Here is an 8,967-nt window from a genome sequence, read left to right as displayed (position 1 = left end):
GACCAGTATCACTAACCAGCATCACATGTAAAATCCTAAATGTAGTAGCATGATAAACCACTTAAACAAACATAATGTCCTCACTCCATACCAACATGGCTTTAGGAAATGAGAGTTCACTAGAAGCTCAACTAATAAGACTAATTGAGATTTTTCAAATGGCTTGGATAATAATTAGCAACTAGATGCTATTTTATTAGATTTTTTTAAGGCATTTGACAAAGTTGCTTAAAAAATTTAAATATTTTAGCATCAGGGGCGTAACTAGGGATTTGGGGGCCCGGGGGGATTGACCTCTTTTGGGGCCCCTTGCATTTTGACATTCGACATATGACATGAGATAATGTACGCAAAAATATATAAGCCCCAAATCAAATTGGTTCAGTATATCAGTAAACTTAACAAAAAGTAATAATCAAGACTCTTTTAATGAATAATACCGTTGTTTATTAGTTAAATAATGCACAAGTGACAAATCTAAATTGATATCGCTTCACGTCGTGCATTCTGTGCAGCAAAGACATCTATAACATCAACTACATCGATACTTTCTAGTATTTGTGATTTCACTGACATTAAAACCATGATAAGCCTTTCTTGCGTCATTGTGCTCTGAGATACTTTTTGATGAGCTTGAGCTTTGAGAATGATCTCTCACATGACGTAATGGAAGTGGCCTGAGTTAGCGGTATTCGGAGGAGGTTGCAAAGTCTGAGCACACGTAATTCCCATATGAAGCCTGTTTTTTCAATATGTCTATTGGTGATTTTATTACTGTTTGTTGATGAAAAGTGCTCGTGCATCAATGACATCATTGAAAAAGCGATTTTCCATTTATTTCATCATACAAACAGGAAAAGTAGCACAGTTTGTCACAAGCGTGTCTTCTAACAGGTGTCTTGAATCAAGAAAAAACCCAAAGGTATCCATTTTCTTTCCAGTCTTTGGAATCTGCCCTTCATCTCCATATGAAATCTATCCAGCACTTCTGTCTCAACACGTTTGAATTGCAGTTCTATTGAAAGTCCTACATTAGAACTCAACTTCCCATCAAGTCTTTTCTTTCTTCTGGTTGTTTTGATTACAGGGAACCCATAGTATTCACTACCTTCTTTTGCTTTTTCGATGGATTGGGTTTTTGTCAGTTTCTCATCATTTTGCAGAAAGCATGAAAGGGTACTAATTTCTTTAGCATCTTTCTGTATATGCAGTCCAGACTTTTGTACTTTCTTCCGAACTATATTAATTGGGCGCAGGAGCTTTGACCAGAATTCCAGATAGGCAAAACAATCTTAATTTTCCACTGCATGAAGAAGATTCTGTGCTAATATTATATGGCATTACGTCATTGTTGGTTGTTTATGTTTTGTGCGCAAGCAAAAGGATTCAGAGTATACAAAAGTGGGAAAGATCCATATCTCGTTATGCTCGAGTATATAAATACTCCGATAAGTGGACTGCCGTATTCACCATCACAACTGCTGACGAGTAGAAGACTCAGGGAATCATTCCAACTGATCACAAATTATTGAAACCATCGGTAGCTGAAAATGCAGAGACATTACTCAACGAACGACAGATGAAAAGTAAAGTGAAATACGATGCCAAAGCAAGACTACCTAAAGATTATTCTGTCGGAGAGTTCGTCTAGGTCAAACATGGCAGTTGTCATAAAAAAAACATTCAGCACCCAGATCTTACATCATAAAGACAAACGATGGAAAAACATACAGAAGAAATCAACGCTTTTTGAATAAAAGTTTCGATGAAGACATCTCTGGGTACTATGATACCGATGAAGACAATGAACTGCAAACTGTTGGAACAAACGAAACAGACAGTTATAGACCAACGTCTAGAGAACTTGTTGTGCCAGTCAAGACAACCAGAAGTGGACGAATTGTTAAAGTTCCTAGTAGACAGTGCCGGTCGCAGTGGGCGCCGCGCTTTCATAGGCCCCGCGCTAATTCCAAGTGTACATTATTAAATTAAACAATTATAACGTATATAAAATAACAGGGTTTTCGCGATCTCCTGATTTTTCAGAGCCTCCAGGAAATCTCATGAAAAGGCAAAATATACGATAAAGACTGAACTTTTTTTGAATTTATTCAAATATCCTGAAAAATAGACGAAATTGACATTTTAGGGTACCAATAAATAAAAAGTGGCATTGCGAGCTTTCAATTGATAAAAATGTATTGCAAAGACGAAAGTAGGCCTATTTTCTAATTCAAAAAAAATAATTTTGACATTATGCTTATCCCTACTCAGACTAGGCCCCGCGCGATCCGTTTCGCATAGGGCCCCGCAAATGCTAGGGCCGGCCCTGTTAGTTGATATCCCTCTTAGGAAATTTAAAAGGAAGGGTGTGATAATAACTTCAATAGGAAGGATGTATTAATATTATATGATATTACGTCATAATTTTTTGTTTATGTTTTGTGCGAAAGCAAAAGAATTAGATGTAAATAAAAAGAGAGTTTCCATTGGATTGAGGAAAGATGAATAAAGGGGTAATAACTCGAGTGTGAAGTTTAATTCTGAAATTATAGACGCCAAACCCGAATAATAGACAATTTTAGCATTATTAAGAATAACTTTTAGATCTGTTATACTCGATTCTGTAAATTTTGCTTTAAGGTTAATTAGTGTAGCCATATAATACTCGCCATTTAGATCTATTATTAGTAAAGGTAACAAGATACCTGGAATTCGCTGTATATCATGCAGTTTTATTCGTGGCAACAAAGTTTAAAATGGAAGACCAATTTTTAAAAAAACTTTGATCTCTGTGGCAAACAATATTTTTAAAATGTCAACGTACTATTAGACCTAGATCTAGGTTTAGTCTTTGTGATAAATTTAATCCATAAATGTTTATTAAAAAAAGACACCCGTTGACACTATTTGTCAATCAAATATATTAATTTATGTATTTATAAATAAATTTCGGACACCCATTTGGGGGCCCCCTGGGGGCCCCCCCTAGGTGGGGGCCCGGGGGGATTTTAAATTTCTCCCCCCCCCCACCCCCCCCCACCCCTTAGTTACGCCACTGTTTAGCATTGCTGGTTCTTATCTTATCTTATATAATACAGACGTTACTTCAAAAAAAGAAGATGATTACGTCCTACGCGTCATGCATTTAGTCATGCATATTAACCAATGACTTAAATTCAGCCAAGTCACTGGTTTTCCTGGCTAGCTCAGGCAACCCATTCCATGCTCTAATAGCACTAGGGAAGAAGGAGTGTTTGTACAAATTTGTCCTAGCATATGGGACGAGGAATGTGCCTTTATCTTTGTGTCTTTCAGAGTATTTTATTAAATTTTGTTTTTGTATTTGAAGATTATGGTTCAGTGTTTTATGTATAATTGCTACTTTACTTTTGAGCCTTCTGTCCTGAAGGTTTTCTAAATTTAGTGATTTTACTAAAGGTGTTACTCTAGTCAAATGTGAATATTCGTTTGTTATGAATCTCTCTGCTCTATTTTGTGTTTGTTCCAGTTTTTTAATGTTTTCTTGAGTTGAGGGGTCCCAAACGAAGGATGCATATTCTATTATTGGCATAACCAAGGTTAAATAACATTTTAGTTTTATGTTCTTATTTGATTTATAGAAATTTCTTTTAATAAATCCTAATGCTTTGTTTGATTTTTTGTAGTTTTATCAATATGTGGATTCCATGACAGTTTTTTATTTATTATAACACCTAGGTATTTTGCGTTTTTAGTCTGTGTTACTGGTTTGCCATGAATAAGATAAGTGGAATTAACTTGTTTTAGTTTTTTTGTTACTCTTAACAACTGACATTTTTCTGGGTGGAAAGACATGCTCCAATTTGATTCCCATTTCTGTAATTCATTTAATTCTCTTTGTAAAATATCTGTGTCCTGTGTTGTTTTTATTGTTCTATATATTATGCAATCGTCTGCAAATAATCTGACTTTTGTTCCTGAACTAATGCAATTTGGTAAATCATTTATGTAAATTAAAAATAGTAGTGGACCCAAGACTGTTCCTTGAGGTACACCTGAGTTTACTGTTATCGGTGTTGATTTAGAGCCATTTATTATTACAGTTTGTTCTCTCCCTATCAGAAAATCTTTAATCCACTGATGCAGTGAACCATTAATGCCGAAATATTTTAATTTTTTAAGCAAACTATATTGGTGGACTTTGTCAAAAGCCTTAGAAAAATCATTCATTACATCAATGGATTCGGTGTTTTCCCGAGAGAACAAATTGTAATAATAAATGGCTCTAAATCAACAGTCATGTGCACTATTATTTCTGAGTTACATAAATGAATCACCGAATGGAATTTGTTCAAACAAAAATCAGATTATTTGCAGACAGTTACATAATGTACAGAACAAGAAGAAGAAAAAAAACAACAAAACCTTTTTTAAAAGATACTTTTTTATATTAGACAATAACATTATAAATCTGTGCGATTAGAAATATTTTTACCAATTGTTTTTATTTAGTTGTTAGCTTTCTCAATACGCTATGATTTTATCACTTGTCTTACAACAAGCTAACGGCGGAGGTGAAGGAAGCCATTGCGGAGGGTACGAGACAAAAATGGGCCAAGACATGTGCTAACCTGGACGACAGGCATGGAAACTTCTCAACAACCTAACTAGGGTGAAAGAACCAAAAGCAGCTGCACCCCTGCAAAACGGCTCAAGGCATGGTGGTCACTGACTGTAAAAGGTCGGACGCTCTAAACCGTGCTTTCGCGGCCATCTCTAAGTCGGGTGAGAGTGTCGAAAGCTCTAGACGGCATAAGGAAGGCCAAAGCGAAACGCAGTCTATGGTGAGGACGAGACGAGCACATTCATTAACTCTTTTACCCACGGAGAGCTAGATATTGCACTTTGCGCAAGGCACCGGGGCCAGATGGTATCAACAACGAAATGTTGAAACATCTGTCCCATTGGCAGAAGGAAACTGTTGGATTTGATCAATCTTACTTGGACTCAAGGGGATTTCCCTAAGGCTTGGCGCGTGGCAACGATTGTTCCCCGGCTAAAAAAGGGGAAAGTCCCGGACCGTGCAGAAAGTTACCGACCCGTTTCGTTGACGTCCAACGTCGGGAAGGCGGCCGAACGCATGGTCAACAGAAGGCTCACATGGTTTCTAGAAACGAAGGGTCTCATTGCTCCTGAACAGGGCGGGTTCAGGAGGCATCGAAATGCGATCGATCAGGTGACGTTATTCACGCAGAAAGTGATACCATTAATAGAATATGCAACCTTTGTTTTTTGACTCATTAACTCAAGAAAGCATTAAGAAACTAGAACACACAAAATAGACAGTGATATATACATTTGTTATGACCTCTTCTGTGATAAATTGTCATTTTAAAGTTTCTTTGTATGAATTGTTTTGTTATTAATTGTTTTTTTTTTTTAATTTTGTCTCATTAATTTGTGCGTGTGTGTTTCAAGTCTTTGTGTCTTTCTTAGCGGTGTTAAGTGTTAAGACATGTGGTGTAAAGACATATGGTATAATCTATGAAGATACGTTATTGATTTAGCTCTTTCTGATTTGTCCATCGTTTGTTATAAATTTTGATTTCGTCTGTTTTAATCTATGATTGGGACAACAGAAGTCGTCCACTTCACTCTACCAGACAATGTTCCGTGCTTAATGTGGTCAAACGAAAACATCACAACTGTCTTCCTTTAATCTTTGGACTTGAAGGGAAACTTATAATCTTTTTTGACCAATGATACTCCATATATTATATGTGAGCAGGTCAGGATGGCGCTGATTGAGGCCTTTTGTGTTATTATCTGCTGCTCACATTTATTCAATATTTTACAGTAGGCAGGTGCTAGCTCTACTGGGTGGGCCCAATCTGTGCACCTCGGTCTGCGACCAAGGGGCTAGAGTCGCCTAAGCAATCAGACAGCACAATTAGACTAAACTAAACTAATCTAGCTAACTAAAAGAACAAATTAAACTAAATTTATAAAACAAAACTTATATACACTTTATTTACACGAAACCAAAACAACAGTAATAAAAATATAGATGAATATGAAAAAAAAAAACACTTTACAGAAACAACTAAACACAACAGTACAGCAGACAGCTTAACTGTGGCAGTAATATACTAATAAAGGCAGCTAGGCACTGACTAGGCAGTGGAAATAACGACAGCTAACAGTTGGCAGTAATAACTGCGGCAAACAGTTGGCAGACAGGCAGTAAAAATAATGACAGTACTACCGCACAGTTAGGCAGTAGACGTAAAGACAGTAATCAGTTGGCAGCTTACTTACTTACTTAGGTCCTCCCGCGCCGTTCGGCGCATTGGGCGGCAAGCTGTCTCCATAATGATCTGTCACTGGCAATGTCTGAAGCCTCTTCCCATCTGGTGTCCACTGTTCTGAGGTCCTCCATGAAGGTGTGTCGCCAGGTAATACGAGGACGTCCCTGTTTGCGCTTTCCTCGTTTTGGCTTCCATGTTATCGCAACTCTTGGTGTGCGTAATTCATTTTGACGTAGAACATGTCCCGCAAACCTCATGCGACGCTCAGTCACAACCTCACTAAGTGTTCGACTCCCAGTTCGGCAAAGGATTTCCTTGTTTGAGATCCGGTCTGTGTAACTGACTCCCAAAATCCGTCTCAGCCATCTCTGTTGAGCCACATTTAGTCTTTTCTCAATTTTGACAGATGACTTCCATGTCTCACATGCATATGTAGCAGTTGGAATGACGATTGTGTTGAGAAGGTGTATTTTTGTCTCGAGTCCAATGGCTTGGCTAGTCCAAATAGGCTGCAGCCTTTGGAAAATGCTCCCTGCCTTTCCTATTCGGCACGCTACATCATGGTAAGCATCTCCATCATTTGTTATGATGCTGCCAAGGTACGTGAACTTGTCCAGCTCTTCAAGCTTTGACTCGCCAAGTCTGACGGGGACACCCTTTGCCTTATATCCCACTCGCATAATTTTAGTCTTATCCAAGTTTATGCGGAGGCAGCTAGGCAGTAATAATAAAGACAGTAATAACTGCTGCAAACAGTTGGCAGACAGGCAGGAATTATAGCCAAATACATAAAACATAAGACATAATAACAAAATAATAATGAATTAGATCTAGACTAACACATACAAAATAATACAGACATAAGGTAATATTCACTACCAGCCTGTAGCTAATGAAAGCAATACATGAGTAAAAGTTAATGTCTATGCCACAACACCAGTTGGGCCAGACAACAATAACAAATCTAGATTTGGCTTAACAAAGCCGCCATCATGGAGCGTTGAGTAGGACGCAGCCATCTTCTACATTAAAAATTAAAATCGGCAACATGCCAACTTGCTAAAGCCATTATCCCAACAATATTGTAGTAATAAAAATACTTAGGGAACATAAAATATTTACACATGGACAAACAATAGAAAAACAATAAGGGGGTCATTAAGGCTGGCTAAAAGGGGGTGACGCTACCCAAGTCTACGGAACTTCCAGTTCCATCAGAGGTAATCATGGTTTTCCGTGCTGCCTTTAGGCGCTCAGTAAACACAACTCTGCCCGAGTCGGGTGTCGAGCCTCGAGCCCCCTTCTAGGTAGCCAAGCCAAGCCAAGTTCAAGCGCACTTGGCCTCTCGACCACGCTTCCCACGTATATACGGGAAGCTGATTAAGAAATTAAAACCCTTTCATGCTTTCTGCAAAATGATGAGAAACTGACGAAACCGATCACCGAATCCATCGAAAGAGCATAAAACAACCAGAAGAAAGAAAAGACTTGATGTGGAGTTGAGTTCTGATGTCGGACTGTCAATATAGCTGCAATTCAAACGTGTTGCGACAGAAGTACTGGACAGATTTCATATGGAGATGAAGGACAGATTCCAAAGGCTGGAAAACCATGTGGACATCTTTGGGTTTCTTCTTGAACCAAGACATCTCTTGGAGTCTATGGATGAAAAAACTGTTACTTTTTTTTTCTGTCTGATGAAATACAGGTGAATCGCTTGTTCAGGGTCGTCATTGGTGCACGAGCACTTTTCATCAACAAACAAATGCCACAATCATTAATTGACATAGTGAGGAAGCTGACTTCATATGTTACAAATATGTGCTCAAACCTTGTGTGAGCAGGTCACACAGGCGCGATTGGGAGGACCTATTTTCTGCTCAACAGTAGGCAGATGTTTGCGCTACTGGGTGGGCTCAATCTGTGCACCTCGGTATGGTGACCAAGGGGCTAGAGTCACCTAAGTAACCAGTCAACTAACTATACTAACTTAACTAAATGAAACAAGATAACAAACTTTAGTTTACGATAAATAAAACAAAAAGAAACTTTATTTACATAAAAATAAATCAATAGTAAAATATAATATATACACTACAATGAAAACAACTAATACTAACCCTCTAAATCTACGACACTACAAACACCAACAAACTAACCAAACCAACGATCTAGCACAAACTGATCAAACCAACTATCTAACTAAATCACTACAACTAGTACAACTACTACCCTAGACCTAGATCTACACAAAAACACTACAATAAACTAGTCTAGATCTACAATATCCTACTACTACAGCCAACCCATAACACTAACACTAAAACAAGAACACCTTAGTTAGTACCTTACTATTAGTAGATCTATTCACTAAGAACAGAAACAGACTATAACTAAGCCCCTTATAGAACTCTAAGTCTAAGGCAACACTGTGACTAGTCACTACAGAAACAAAATAAATCTACAGCAGCAGCTTAAAACAGCAGTGTAATTGCAGCAGAGGCCGTCCCAGGTACAGAATAATAAAATAATTAGACGACAGACCACAAAGATCTTCAGCTGTCACACAGACAGATATGGTACTGACCACTGGTCAAATGTACACTCAACTGTTTTAAGACAGCATGTAGTACATCACTTTTATACTATCCCGCACTAACCTATATAAATATGCGGA

This window comes from Biomphalaria glabrata, chromosome 8 (assembly GCF_947242115.1).
Source record: "Biomphalaria glabrata chromosome 8, xgBioGlab47.1, whole genome shotgun sequence".
NCBI classification, from domain to species: Eukaryota; Metazoa; Mollusca; class Gastropoda; family Planorbidae; genus Biomphalaria; species Biomphalaria glabrata.
This window is presented reverse-complemented; position numbering follows the sequence as displayed.